The sequence below is a fragment of the Schistocerca nitens genome, chromosome 5 (genome assembly GCF_023898315.1).
Source record: "Schistocerca nitens isolate TAMUIC-IGC-003100 chromosome 5, iqSchNite1.1, whole genome shotgun sequence".
Classification (NCBI taxonomy): domain Eukaryota; kingdom Metazoa; phylum Arthropoda; class Insecta; order Orthoptera; family Acrididae; genus Schistocerca; species Schistocerca nitens.
The window spans coordinates 75,033,062-75,048,191 of NC_064618.1; the positions used below are offsets into that span (position 1 = coordinate 75,033,062).

The 15,130-nt window shown below is 41.7% G+C and overlaps 1 protein-coding gene across 2 annotated transcripts in view; it reads right to left on the bottom strand.

Annotated features, from left to right (window-relative positions):
• Positions 1-15,130, bottom strand: part of LOC126259499 (ADP-ribosylation factor GTPase-activating protein 1) — a 96,718-nt gene that overhangs the window by 47,837 nt on the left and 33,751 nt on the right. The gene's annotated exons all lie outside the window — the stretch shown is intronic.

The following is a 15,130-nucleotide window of genomic DNA, read 5'->3' on the forward strand; positions in this document are numbered from 1 at the left end:
ACGGTAAAAAACGAAAATGGAAACCAGCAGCAATGGGAACAAAACCCAAAAAATTGGAGAAACTAAACGCAGAAGGAAAGCTTAAAAATCCACTACAGAAAGGGGTTGGTTGTCCCCAAAAAAAAGCTTCAAATGACTGACATCTCACTGGCACTAATAAATTCGAGAACACGATCGGCCGAGCGCGTGTCATCTGCTAAAATGGACGATATATCAGGCGACAGCAGTAGACAGGCGTGTAACAGAGTAAAATAGGGGCACTCAATTAAAAGGTGTCTTACCGTCCACAGCTGAGAGCAGTGGGGACAGAGTGGGGGAGGATCGCCGCTTAAAAGATGTCGATTGCTAAAAAGACAGTGCCCTATCCGGAGTCTAGTTAAAATTACCTCCTCCCGACGACGTGTTCTGGAGGAATAGGTCCAAGCACAGGGAAGAGCTTTCATGTCCCGCAATTTATTATGGGGAAGTGTCGACCAATGTGCGTACCATAAAAGAACAACACGACGACATAAAACGCTCCGTAGATCGGCGAAGGAAATCGATCGAATAGCTGGCCGAAGAAGGAGGCTGCAGCCTTGGCCGCTATATCGGCCACCTCATTTCCACAGATACCAACATGTCCTGGGAGCCAGAGGAACGCCACCGAGACGACCCCCAGGTGGAGCAAGCGCAGACAGTCCTAAATCCAGTGGACCAGAGGGTGGACAGGGTAGAGAGCTTGGAGACTGAGGAGAGAGCTGAGAGAATCTAAACAGATAACACACTGTATCCGCTGATGGCAGCGGATTCTATTGGACAGCCTGGAGAACAGCGTAAAGCTCTGCAGTATAAACCGAACACTGGTCGGGAAGCCGAAATCGATTTGGGGTGTCGCCAACAATATAGGCACTCCCTACACCTAACGATGTTTTCGAGCCATCAGTGTAAATAAATGTGGCTTCCTTCATTTGTGCACATAGAGCAGCAAATGCCCGATGATAAACATGTGAAGGGGTACCATCCTTGGGAAATTGACAAAGGTCACGGAGCAGGCAGATCCGGGGACGGAGCCAAGGCGGTGCTGTACCCCAAGTTGTCAAGAAGGTTTTAGGAAAGCGGAAGGAAAGAGAATGGAGCAGTTGACGGAAGCGGACTCCCGGGGGTAGTAGGGAGGAGGAGCGGCCAGCATACCCTACATCAAATGAGGCGTCGAAAAAAAGGGCATGGGCTGGATTAGCAGGCATGGAAGACAGATGGCTAGCATAACGACTTAGAAGGACCGCTCGCCGATTGGACAACGGAGGTTCAGCAGTCTCAGCATAAAGGCTTTCCACAGGGCTAGTGTAAAAAGCTCCAGACACTAAACGTAATCCACGGTGGTGGATAGAGTCGAGACGCCGAAGAATAGACGGCCGAGCAGAGGAGTAGACTATGCTTCCATAATCTAATTTCGAGCGCACTCAGGCGCGATAGAGGCGGAGAAGGACCACTCTGTCCGCTCCCCAGGAGGTACCATTCAGGACACGGAGGGTGTTAAGCGATCGCAGACAGCGAGCCGAAAGATAGGAAACGTGGGAGGACCAGCACAGTTTTCTGTCAAACATAAGACCCAAGAATTTAGCGACGTCTGAAAACGGAAGGTTGACAGGTCCTAGATGTAAGGAGGGCGGAAGAAACTCCTTATGTCGCCAAAAATTAACACAAACGGTCTTACTGGGAGAGAAACAATGCCTGTTTCGATGCTCCAAGAGTGGAGGCGATCGAGACATCCTTGAAGACGTCGTTCAAGAAGGCTGGTCCATTGAGAGCTGTAGTAGATCGCAAAATCATCCACAAAGAGGGAGCCCGAGACATCGGGAAGGAGACAATCCATAATTGGATTTATAGCGATGGCAAACAGTACAACACTCAGCACGGAGCCCTGGGGTACCCCGTTTTCTTGGGAGAAAGTGCGGGAGAGAGTAGTGTTCACCCGCACCCTAAATGTGCGCTCTGCCATAAATTCGCGAAGAAAAAGGGGCAGCCGGCCTCGAAAGCCCCAAGAGAACAGTGTGCGGAGGATGCCTGTCCTCCAACAGGTATCGTATGCTCTCTCCAGATCAGAAAATATTGCTACTGTTTGGCGTTTCCGGAGAAAATTGTTCATGATATAAGTGGAGAGAGAAACAAGATGGTCAACTGCAGAACGATGCTTTCGGAAACCACATTGGGCTGGTGTTAAAAGACTGCGGGACTCCGGCCACCAAGCTAAACGGCAATTCACCATACGCTCCAAAACCTTACATACACTACTCGTGAGAGAAATGGGGCGATAGCTAGAGGGGAGATGTTTGTCCTTTCCAGGTTTCGGAACAGGAACAACGATAGCTTCCCGCCATCGTCTGGGAAAAGTACTGTCGGTCCAAATTCGATTATAAAGGCGAAGGAGGTAACACAGAATATGGGTTGATAAATGCAGCAACATTTGGATGTGGATACCATCCGGTCCTGGGACGGAGGAGCGAGAAGGAGAGAGTGCATGTTGGAGTTCCCGCATGGAGAAAACAGTATTATAGCTTTCGCGATTTTGAGAGAAGAAAGCAAGAGGTTGCACTTCCGCTGCACGTTTCTTCGGGAGAAAAGCTGGCGGGTAATTTTAAGAGCTCGAAATTGCAGCAAAGTGTTGACCCAATGAGTTAGAAATTGCGACGGGGTCCACTAACGTATCACGCGCAACAGTTAGCCCAGAGACCGGGGAGAAACTAGGTGCGCCTGATAACCGTCGAATCCAACTCCAAACTTCCGAGGAGGGAGTGAAGGTGTTAAATGCGCTAATAAAGAATTTCCAGCTTGCCTTCTTGCTATCGCGGATGACGAGACGGCATCACGCATGGAACTGCTTATAGCGGATACAGTTGGCCAAAGTAGGATGGTGGCGGAAAACACGAAGAGCACATCGCCGCTAACTTATTGCGTCACGGCATGCCTCGTTCCACCAAGGGAACTGGGGGGGCGCCGGGGCAATTCGGAGGTGCGTGGTATTGAGCGTTTCGCAGCTGTAAGAATGACGTCTGTAGTATGTGTGACCTCATCGTCGACGCTAGGAAAGTGACGGTCATCGAATGTCGCTAGAGACGAAAAAAGTGTCCAATCGGCTTGGGCAAACTTCCAGCGTCGCGGGCGCATATATGGCAGTTGAGGCTGCAGTCTAAGGACACATGGAAAGTGGTCACTCGAGTGTGTATCATCAAGGGCGAACCATTCGAAGTGCCGAGCTAGCGGAACAGTACCGACCGAAAGGTCCAAATGAGAGAAATTTGTCGTGGAGGCAGACAAAAATGTAGGGGCCCCAGTGTTGAAGCAAACTAGATCCACTTGGTGGAAGACGTCTAGCAATAGTGAGCCACGTGGGCAAGGATGTGGAGATCCCCAAAGCGGGTGGTGGGCATTGAAGTCCCCAACCAGCAAATAGGGGGGGTGGAAGCTGACCAAGAAGATGAAGGAGATCAGCTCGTGCCATTGGTGTGGACGATGGAATGTATACAGTACAAAGAGAAAAGTTATACCCAGAAAGGGAAAGACGGACAGCGACAGCTTGGAAGGAAGTGTTTAAGGGGATTGGGTGATAATGGAGAGTATCATGGAGAAGAATCATGAGTCCTCCATGGGCTGGAGTGCCTTCAACAGAGGGGAGATCAAATCAGACGGACTGAAAATAGGGGAGAACAAAGTAGTCATGGGGACGCAGCTTCGTTTCCTGAAGACAGAAGATGGCCGGAGAGTACGATCGTAAGAGGATCGACAATTCATCCCGATTGGCTCGAATGCCGTGGATATTCCAGTGGATAATGGTCATAGGGTGGACAGAAAATGGAGGAATGTGACCAAGGTTGCCGTCAACTCAACGACCGCTCAGAGCTTGTGACTGACAGCATGGAATGGCATTCAGCCGAAGGCAGAAGATTCTGATCCATAGGTTGTTCAGGAGCAGCTCCTGCCACCAGCGATCGGCCGGTTGATCGGCCGCCAGCAGTGCGCCTCGGCGACACAGAAGACTGCCGAGGGCGATTTCCGCCAGGTGGTGCTGTAGATGAGACACGCCTTGGGGGAGAAGGAGATGAATTGGGTTTCTTATTAGCCTTCTTGGAAACATGATGTTTAGATGAAGGAGGAACCGATGGTTGTGAAGTTGGGGTACGTAAAAAATCTTCATGAGTATGCTCTTTTTTCAAAGTCTTGGTGTCTGACTTTTGGGCTCGAGATTTAGCAGAACCCGATGAAGGGTGAGCCATAGAGTGGGCAGGCGAAAGTGGTGAGGTTGAACGGGCGATCTTTGCGCTGGCCGATCTGACGACCGTGGCACTAAAGGTGAGGTCACAAGTCTGCATGGCCGCCTCCTTTGTTGGCCGAGGAGAAGCAAGGACAGTGCTGTATTTTCCTGTCTCAGGCACGGTGGGCTGTCGACTGAGGAATAATTTTCGAGCAGCAAAGGTCGACACCTTTTCCTTCACTCTGATTTCCTGGATGAGCTTTTCGTCTTTAAAAACCGGGCAATCTCGAGAGGAAGCAGCGTGGTCACCCATACAGTTGATGCAACGAGGGGATGGGGGTGGACAAGCACCCTCATGGGCATCCTTGCCACACGTAACACATTTGGCCGGATTGGAACAGGACTGGCTGGTGTGATTGAACCGCTGACACCGATAGCAACGCGTAGGGTTTGGGACATAAGAGCGAACGGAAATTATCTCATAGCCTGCTTTGATATTGCGATGGAAGTTGAACTTTGTCAAATGTCAAGAAGACAGTGCGGGTTGGAATGATGTTCGTGTCAATCCTTTTCATAACTCTATGAACAGCCTTTACGCCCTGGTCAGACAGGTAGTGCTGAATTTCTTCGTCAGACAATCCGTCGAGGGAACGTGTATAAACGACTCCACGTGAGGAATTTAAAGTAGGTGCACTTCAACCCGGACAGGGATGGTGTGGAACAGTGAAGTACGCAGCAATTTTTGTGCCTGGAGGGCACTGACTGTTTCTAACAACAAGGTGCCATTCCGTAATCTGTAACAAGACTTTACAGGACCTGCAATTACGTCGACACCTTTCTGAATAATGAAAGGGTTGACCGTGGAGAAGTCGTGAGCATCGTCAGACCGAGAAACAACAAGGAACTGTGGCAACGATGGAAGAACTGACTGTGGTTGAGACTCAGTGAACTTACGCTTGTAAGCAGACATAGTGGAAGATGAGGAAACCATTCCGGAAGAATCCCCCATGATTACCGGCATCTCCGATGGCGCGCTCCTCCCTTGTGGGGGCACTCTCTGAGGGCACTCCCACCTTAGGTGATTGTTCACACCTCAGGTCACACCTCCCGACAAATGGACGGAGGGACCAATCAGCACTTTCGGAAGGTATCAGCTCGGGTTACCAGTACGTGTCCTACCTGTCTACCCGGGGCGGGGAATTACGCGTTACCCCGTCACCGGCTACGCACGAAAATGCGTGGGTCGGTCTTCAGACATGCACAGGGAGGAAGAAAGAGAAAGGGGAAAACAAAGAAAGGGAAAGGAAAGAAGAGAGGTCTCAAATGCCGCAGTGGAGAAAAGGGTAAAGAGAAGAGGTAGGGAAAAGAGAAGGACAGAGGAAGGATGAAGACATACAAGCAGAGAAGGCGAAGAATCATTACATTTACGAGCGTCCGTCTCCAGACGTAGGCACAAACCATACTCCCAGAGGGGGAGAAAGGGAAGGAAAGAGCCAGGGGTGAGGGTAGGGGGGACGAAGATGGGGGATAGGGAAGGATGCGGAAAAGGAAGGTATGCAGCCCGGAAAGGAAGGAGGGCCACATTAGCTCGGGGTCCCGTGCTCGCTACGCACCTATCCACAAAAGAGTTGTGGACCCCCTGGGGGGAAACGGGTGCTTGCCCTGTAATGTTTTCTTTTTCCAATTTACTTTCTTCATATCTGTTGACATGTGATCTAAAGGGTTGTAGAAGTTAGAAATTATGAAATTGCAGTGGTGTAGCCGATGTATTTGCTGAATACTTCTGTTATCTTTAGTAATTGGTTGAGTTGTTGATTTGTTGCTGCCAGTAGTTTCAGATCATCCATGTATAGCAAATGTGTGATTTTGTGTTGATATGTTCCAGTAATATTATATCCATAATTTGTATTATTTAGCATGTTGGATAGTGGGTTCAAAGCAAGGCAGAACCAGAAAGGACTTAATGAATCTCCTTGGTATATTCCACGCTTAATCTGTATTGGCAGTGATGTGATATTATTTGAATTTGTTTGGATATTGAGTGTGGTTTTCCAATTTTTCATTACTATGTTTAGGAACTGTATCAATTTAGGATCTACTTTGTATATTTCCAATATTTGTAGTAATCATGAGTGGGGTACACTATCAAAAGCTTTTTGGTAATCAATGTATGCGTAGTGTAGCAACCTTTGTTTAGTTTTAGCTTGATATGTCACCTCTTCATCTATTATCAGTTGCTCTTTACATCCTTGTGCTCCTTTGCAACAGCCTTTTTGTTCTTCATTTACAATTTTGTTCTGTGTTGTATGTGTCATTAATTTCTGTGTAATGACTGAAGTTAATATTTTGTATATTGTTGGTAGGCATGTTATGGGACGATACTTAGCTGGGTGTGCTGTGTCTGCTTGATCTTTAGGTTTCAGATAAGTTATTCCATGTGTAAGTGTATAAGGGAATGTGTATGGGTCTGCAATGTAACTGTTAAATAATTTAGTTAGATGTGAATGTGTTGAGGTGAACTTCTTTAGCCAGAAATTTGCTATTTTATCTTTCTCAGGGGCTTTCCCATTGTGAGTAGAATTAATTGCTTGGGTGACTTCATGTTGCAAAATTATCACTTCAGGCATTTGTGGTATCATCTTGTATGTATCTGCTTCTGCTTGTATCCACCGTGCATGCCTGTTATGTTGTACCGGGTTTGACCATATGTTGCTCCAGAAGTGTTCCATGTCTGTTATGTTTGGTGGATTGCCTATTTTAATGTGTGTGTTATCTATTGCCTGGTAAAATTTCTTTTGGTTTGTGTTGAAAGTTAGGTTTTGTTTCCTTCTATTTTCACTTTTTTTTGTATCTTCTAAGTCGTTTGCCCAACGCTTGTAATTTCTGCTTCTTTTCATCTAATTGCTCTATCGCTTCTTCTTGTGAGATTTTACCTAACCTTTTTCGTTTTTTTTTTTTTTTTTTTTTTTTTTTTTTCCCTGACATTTCATTTCTTATAAATTGTGTTAGCTGTCCGATGTCTTTTCTCAATTTTTCTATTCTGATCTGTAGCCTGTGTTGCCATGCTGGTTTTGTGGGTTTCTTCTGTGTGTTGGTTGGTTCTGATCTCTGCCTAGTGTGTATATTTAGTGTAGTGAGTGCTCCTATATAAACCAGTAGTTGTAACTCTTCCATAGTTGTATATTCATTTATTTTGTTGTGTATGATTGTGTTGATAGTTTTTATTGTTGTTTCGACTTGTGGGTTACTTGGCAGTCTATGCAAGAATGGTCTAATGTCTGTATTTGTGTCTTTGTATTCTATATATGTCAGCTGAAATTTTTCTTCTATATCTAACATGTGTGTCACTTCGTGTTCTATTTGTGCTTGTTCTGGTGGCTGTCGCAAGATTCTGTTTTCCTCTGATTGTTTAATTGATGCGTGTTGTTCTTTGTTTGTTTGCTCTGGGATGTGAGTCCATTACTGTATTTTCTTATTCTTCTGATTGCACATTATTTTCTTCCAGTATTTGTTGTACTTGTTGTTTGATGTTTTCTAATTCTGACTGGGGTATCCTGTTATTTTTTATTATTACACAGATCTAATCAGCTAGTCGTTGTTCTGTTAAAAATTTTAATTCCGGGTATCTAATATTAAATGTTGTGTATACTTGTGACCTGTATCCAGTTGTGTTGGTTCCTAGGTTTGTTGCTTGGTAATAACAGAACATGAGGTGTCGATTAACTTCATCTGGCCATCTCATCCTCTGTCTTTGTTTTCCTTCTAGGGTGGTTGCAGGAAGCATATCCTGCAAAACACCTCTATTTGGATTTAAATCATTTTCCAGTTGGCTAGCAGTGTCGTTACCATTGTGGGCGGGCATAGGGTTCAAATGTCGTCCCCGACCATGACGGCGCTTGTCCGAGGCTTCTTTAGTTCTGTCCTGAACCAACTAATCACACTAAAAGGGGGTTAGCCCTATTAGTGGTTTGTTCTTTTCTTTGCCTTTTACGACTGGCAGAACATACCGGAGGCCTATTCTTTTCCCGGGCCTCCACGGTTTTTTTATTATTATTATTATTATTATTATTATTATTTATTTCTTTCCTCAGACGTTATGTCTGGTCAAAAATGGAAAGTGACACGAACCTTGATCAAGCGTGACTTTCTTTTAATTGTATGGTATATGTTATATTGCTTTTACGAACTTTCGGGTAATTGAACATGTATCAATAATTACGGATTTCTGTAGTTGTATATGTAAGTTTGGATGTAGCTGTATTGCATTGATGTACTGGTGGATATTGTGTGGTATGACTCCTGTAGTTGATAGTATAATTGGTATAATGTCAACTTTATCCTGATGCCACATGTCCTTGACTTCCTCAGCCAGTTGGATGTATTTTTCAATTTTTTCTCCTGTTTTCTTTTGTATATTTGTTGTATTGGGTATGGATATTTCGATTAGTTGTGTTAATTTCTTCTTTTTATTGGTGAGTATGATTTCAGGTTTGTAATGTGGCGTTGTTTTATCTGTTATAATGGTTCTGTTCCAGTATAATTTGTATTCATCATTCTCCTGTACATTTTGTGGTGCATATTTGTATGTAGGAACGTGTTGTTTTATAAGTTTATGTTGTAAGGCAAGCTGTTTATGAATTATTTTTGCAACATTGTCATGTCTTCTGGAGTATTCTGTATTTGCTAGTATTGTACATCCGCTTGTGATGTGATCTACTGTTTCTATTTGTTGTTTGCAAAGTCTGCATTTATCTGTTGTGGTATTGGGATCTTTAATAATATGCTTGCTGTAATATCTGGTGTTTATTGTTTGATCCTGTATTGCAATCATGAATCCTTCCGTCTCACTGCATATATTGCCTTTTCTTAGCCATGTGTTGGATGCGTCTTGATCAATGTGTGGCTGTGTTAGATGATACGGGTGCTTGCCATGTAGTGTTTTCTTTTTCCAATTTACTTTCTTCGTATCTGTTGATGTTATGTGATCTAAAGGGTTGTAGAAGTGGTTATGAAATTGCAGTGGTGTAGCAGATGTATTTATATGAGTGATTGCTTTGTGTATTTTGCTGATTTCTGCTCGTTCAATACAGAATTTTCTTAAATTGTCTACCTGTCCATAATGTAGGTTTTTTATGTCGATAAATCCCCTTCCTCCTTCCTTTCTGCTTAATGTGAATCTTTCTGTTGCTGAATGTATGTGATGTATTCTATATTTGTGGCATTGTGATCGTGTAAGTGTATTGAGTGCTTCTAGGTCTGTGTTACTCCATTTCACTACTCCAAATGAATAGGTCAATATTGGTATAGCATAGGTATTTATAGCTTTTGTCTTGTTTCTTGCTGTCAATTCTGTTTTCAGTATTTATGTTAGTCTTTGTCTATATTTTTCTTTTAGTTCTTCTTTAATATTTGTATTATCTATTCCTATTTTTTGTCTGTATCCTAGATATTTATAGGCATCTGTTTTTTCCACCGCTACTATGCAGTCACTGTGGTTATCCAATATGTAATCTTCTTGTTTAGTGTGTTTTCCCTTGACTATGCTATTTTTCTTACATTTGTCTATTCCAAAAGCCATATTTATATCATTGCTGAATACTTCTGTTATCTTTAGTAATTGGTTGAGTTGTTGATTTGTTGCTGCGAGTAGTTTTAGATCATCCATGTATAGCAAATGTGTGATTTTGTGTATGTATGTTCCAGTGATATTGTATACATAATTTGTATTATTTAGCATGTTGGATAGTGGGTTCAGAGCAAGGCAGAACCAGAAAGGACTTAATGAATCTCCTTGGTATATTCCACGCTTAATCTGTATTGGCTGTGATGTGATATTATTTGAATTTGTTTGGATATTAAGTGTGGTTTTCCAATTTTTCATTACTATGTTTAGGAACTGTATCAATTTAGGATCTACTTTGTATATTTCCAATATTTGTAGTAACCATGTGTGGGGTACACTGTCAAAAGCTTTTTGGTAATCAATGTATGCGTAGTGTAGCGACCTTTGTTTAGTTTTAGCTTGATATGTCACCTCTGCATCTATTATCAGTTGCTCTTTACATCCTCGTGCTCCTTTGCAACAGCCTTTTTGTTCTTCATTTATAATTTTGCTCTGTGTTGTATGTGTCATTAATTTCTGTGTAATGACTGAAGTTAATATTTTGTATATTGTTGGTAGGCATGTTATGGGGCGATATTTAGCTGGGTTTGGTGTGTCTGCTTGATCTTTAGGTTTCAGATAAGTTATTCCATGTGTAAGTGTATCAGGGAATGTGTATGGGTCTGCAATGTAACTGTTAAATAATTTATATCTAAAAACAAAGATGATGTGACTTACCAAATGAAAGTCCTGGCAGGTCGACAGACACACAAACAAACACAAACATACACACAAAATTCAAGCTTTCACAACAAACTGTTGCCTCATCAGGAAAGAGGGAAGGAGAGGGAAAGACGAAAGGATGTGGGTTTTAAGGGAGAGGGTAAGGAGTCATTCCAATCCCGGGAGCGGAAAGACTTACCTTAGGGGGAAAAAAGGACGGGTATACACTCGCACACACACACACATATCCATCCACACATATACACACACAAGCAGACACATTTAAAGACAAAGAGTTTGGGCAGAGATGTCAGTCGAGGCAGAAGTGCAGAGGCAAAGATGTTGTTGAATGACGGGTGAGGTGTGAGTGGTGGCAACTTGAAATTAGCGGAGATTGAGGACTGGTGGATAACGGGAAGAGAGGATATATTGAAGAGCAAGTTCCCATCTCCGGAGTTCGGATAGGTTGGTGTTAGTGGGAACACCTCACCCGTCATTCAACAACATCTTTGCCTCTGCACTTCTGCCTCGACTGACATCTCTGCCCAAACTCTTGGTCTTTAAATGTGTCTGCTTGTGTCTGTATATGTGTGGATGGATATGTGTGTGTGTGCGCGCGAGTGTATACCTGTCCTTTTTTCCCCCTAAGGTAAGTCTTTCCGCTCCCGGGATTGGAATGACTCCTTACCCTCTCCCTTAAAACCCACATCCTTTCGTCGTTCCCTCTCCTTCCCTCTTTCCTGATGAAGCAACAGTTTGTTGCGAAAGCTTGAATTGTGTGTATGTTTGTGTGTCTGTCGACCTGCCAGGACTTTCATTTGGTAAGTCACAACATCTTTGTTTTTAGATATATTTTTCCTATGTGGAATGTTTCCCTCTACTATAACCATATCATTAATGTTAAATAATTTAGTTAGATGTGAATGTGTTGAGGTGAACTTCTTTAGCCAGAAATTTGCTATTTTATCTTTTCCAGGGGCTTTCCACTTGTGAGCAGCATTAATAGCTTGGGTGACTTCATGTTGCAAAATTATCACTTCAGGCATTTGTGGTATCATCTTGTATGTGTCTGTTTCTGCTTGTATCCACCGTGCATGCCTGTTATGTTGTACCGGGTTTGACCATATGTTGCTCCAGAAGTGTTCCATATGTTGCTCCAGAAGTGTTCCATGTCTGTTATGTTTGGTGGATTGTCTATTTTAATGTGTGTGTTATCTATTGTCTGGTAAAATTTCTTTTGGTTTGCGTTGAATGTTTGGTTTTGTTTCCTTCTATTTTCACTTTTTTTGTATCTCCTAAGTCGTTTGGCCAATGCTTGTAATTTCTGCTTCTTTTCATCTAATTGCTCTATCGCTTCTTGTTGTGAGATTTTACCTAACCTTTTTCGGTTTTTTTTTTTTTTTTTTTTTTTTTTTTTTTTTTTTTTTTCTGACATTTCATTTCTTATAAATTGTGTTAGCTGTCCGATGTCCTTTCTCAGTTTTTCTATTCTGATCTGTAGCCTGTGTTGCCATGCTGGTTTTGTGGGTTTCTTCTGTGTGTTGGTTGGTTCTGATCTCTGCCTAGTGTGTATATTTAGTGTAGTGAGTGCTCCTATATAAACCAGTAGTTGTAACTCTTCCATAGTTGTATATTCATTTATTTTGTTGTGTATGATTGTGTTGATAGTTTTTATTGTTGTTTCGACTTGTGGGTTACTTGGCAGTCTATGCAAGAATGGTCTAATGTCTGTATTTGTGTCTTTGTATTCTATATATGTCAGCTGAAATTTTTCTTCTATATCTAACATGTGTGTCACTTCGTGTTCTATTTGTGCTTGTTCTGGTGGCTGTCGCAAGATTTCGTTTTCCTCTGATTGTTTAATTGATGCGTGTTGTTCTTTGTTTGTTTGCTCTGGGATGTTTGAGTCCATTACTGTATTTTCTTATTCTTCTGATTGCACATTATTTTCTTCCAGTATTTGTTGTACTTGTTGTTTGATGTTTTCTAATTCTGATTGGGGTATCCTGTTATTTTTGATTATTACACGGATCTGATCAGCTAGTCGTTGTTCTGTTAAAAATTTTAATTCCGGGTATCTAATATTAAATGTTGTGTATACTTGTGACCTGTATCCAGTTGTGTTGGTTCCTAAGTTTGTTGCTTGGTAATAACAGAAAATGAGGTGTCGATTAACTTCATCTGACCATCTCATCCCCTGTCTGTTTTCCTTCTTGGTTGGTTGTAGGAAGCATATCCTGCAAAACACCTCTATTTGGATTTAAATCATTTTCCAGTTGGCTAGCAGTGTCGTTACCATTGTGGGCGGGCATAGGGTTCAAGCGTCGTCCCCGACCATGACGGCACTTGTCCGAGGCTTCTTTAGTTCTGTCCTGAACCAACTAATCACACTAAAAGGGGGGTTAGCCCTATTAGTGGTTTGTTCTTTTCGTCGCCTTTTACGACTGGCAGAACATACCGGAGGCCTATTCTTTTCCCGGGCCTCCACGGGGATTATTATTATTATTATTATTATTATTATTATTATTATTATTATTTTAAAAAGTTTGAAATGTAGTGGTGATTACATTGCAGTTTTATTTATATTTTAAATAGAGATTCTGGAAACAGTCTGCCAAATACGTACATGTAAAATATTTTCCTATTTAAGACTGCTTCACAAGTCTACATAGTAACAGTAAATCAACATGTCAATAATAAGCATATTATTAAAATGAGTGTCTGAAATCCATGACCAATGAAATTTAGTCAAGGAAAAAATAACATAATAATTTACTGGATGCTTATTGATTTGAATTAAAGATTAGATTAGATCTGCTTTTTGCTCCAGAGATCCACAGGGAGGAGATCCTTAAGGATTAGAACATGTCATATAAAAATAAGATATTAACAACAATAAGGAAAGAACAGATTGGTACTGTTGGTGTTGAGTTGCAGACAGGCAACATGAAAAAGAATACTATAGATATTTAAGCTTTCAGACAAATTCCTTCCTCAGAAGTAGAGCTCTCAAGCGTGCTTGCTGCCTCCAGGTACTGAAGCCCAACCGAGCCTTAATATTTCTAGTATTCTTTTCCACTGTGGCTGTCTGTGACTTAACGCCTTGTCTATGTGGTGAGTAGTCATCTATCCTTTCCATACTACTGTTAATCCTGGACTTTCAAGTGTTTGAAGAACATACAATACATATTTCTATAGTACTGACCCTCACAGTGAGGTGTTGGTTCAAAAACAGTATTATGTACGACAAATTTCCTTAAGGAATAAATGCACTGGGAAGCAGGAGTTAGAATACTCAATTTCTTGAACGGGCCTCAGCAGGACACTCGAGTTTGCACCACAATTAATTCATAGTACACGTTTTTTAACTTAAATTTTAGCTTTGCTTCACGAGTTGCCCCAGAACATGATCCCCTACGACATTAAGGCACGAAAGTAAGAGAATTGTGCTAGCTTTTTTATTTTTTTATCACCTACATCTGACATGATCTGCACTGCAAATAAAGATCTGTTTAGATGCTTTACCAGTTCTGTACTACGCTCCTCCCTCTTGAATTTATTGTCAAGCTGTAATCGCAAGAATTTAACACTTTCCACTTCTTCTCCTTGCTTGGTGTCATGTTTTAGGCATATACCGATGGTTGTTACCTTACTGGTGGAACACTGCCAGTATCTTATTTTTCTGCATACCCAGTATTCTTCATCTCCACAATTTCCACCTTTTAGATCAATGCACTGTGTCTTATTTTATACAGGCAATTTCACTTAACATTAAGTAAAATGACATCACAAATTTGGTGTCAAAGACAGATGTTATACCAACTGCAGCTTTACCAACGTCAAAAGAAGTATGTTGGCTTGTGACATGTCTTTAAGGAAGATTACTTTTCGTTTTTAGCAACCCAAGTTGCTGCACACTTCTTTCCGTGCAGTTCAACCTGAAGACTTTTAGATAATCTGCCAGTTGACATCCAACCTTTTTTTCAAGATGATCAATTCACATCAGGTTGCAGGTCTAGTTTGTCTCCATATATATCACCTCCAATAAACTTTCAACAATTTTTCCATCCAGTTCCATTGGTGACCAACAGTCCAAAACATAGGTTTCTGTCATTGCACAGTAATCCAGTTTCCCAATTTCAACAATGTAGATATATAACATGATTATTTTAAAAACATATTAAGAAAACTACAACACACATCAAATTGACACAAGACTTGGGTTATTGCACTTGGCGTATCATTGTTAGTAATTTTATTTTTATCAATGGCATCTCTGTGCCAGACCAATGAATCTTCTTCATATCACTAATGATTATGGCAACACACCATGGCAATAATGTAAAGGGGGAAAAAAAAATTATTGTATACAAAAAAGAAGAAATCTAATTTTTTATAATCAGCTGTTTAGAACAATATAATTATCAATTAAAGATTTTACATACTACATGCACAAATCTCTGATGACAAAGAATACATTACTCTAAGATGTGCGAGATACTGAATTATCATATCATTTCAAATGCTGTATGTACCTCTAAAAATCTAATTGTTGCAGAGGAAGAATCTAAAGTGGT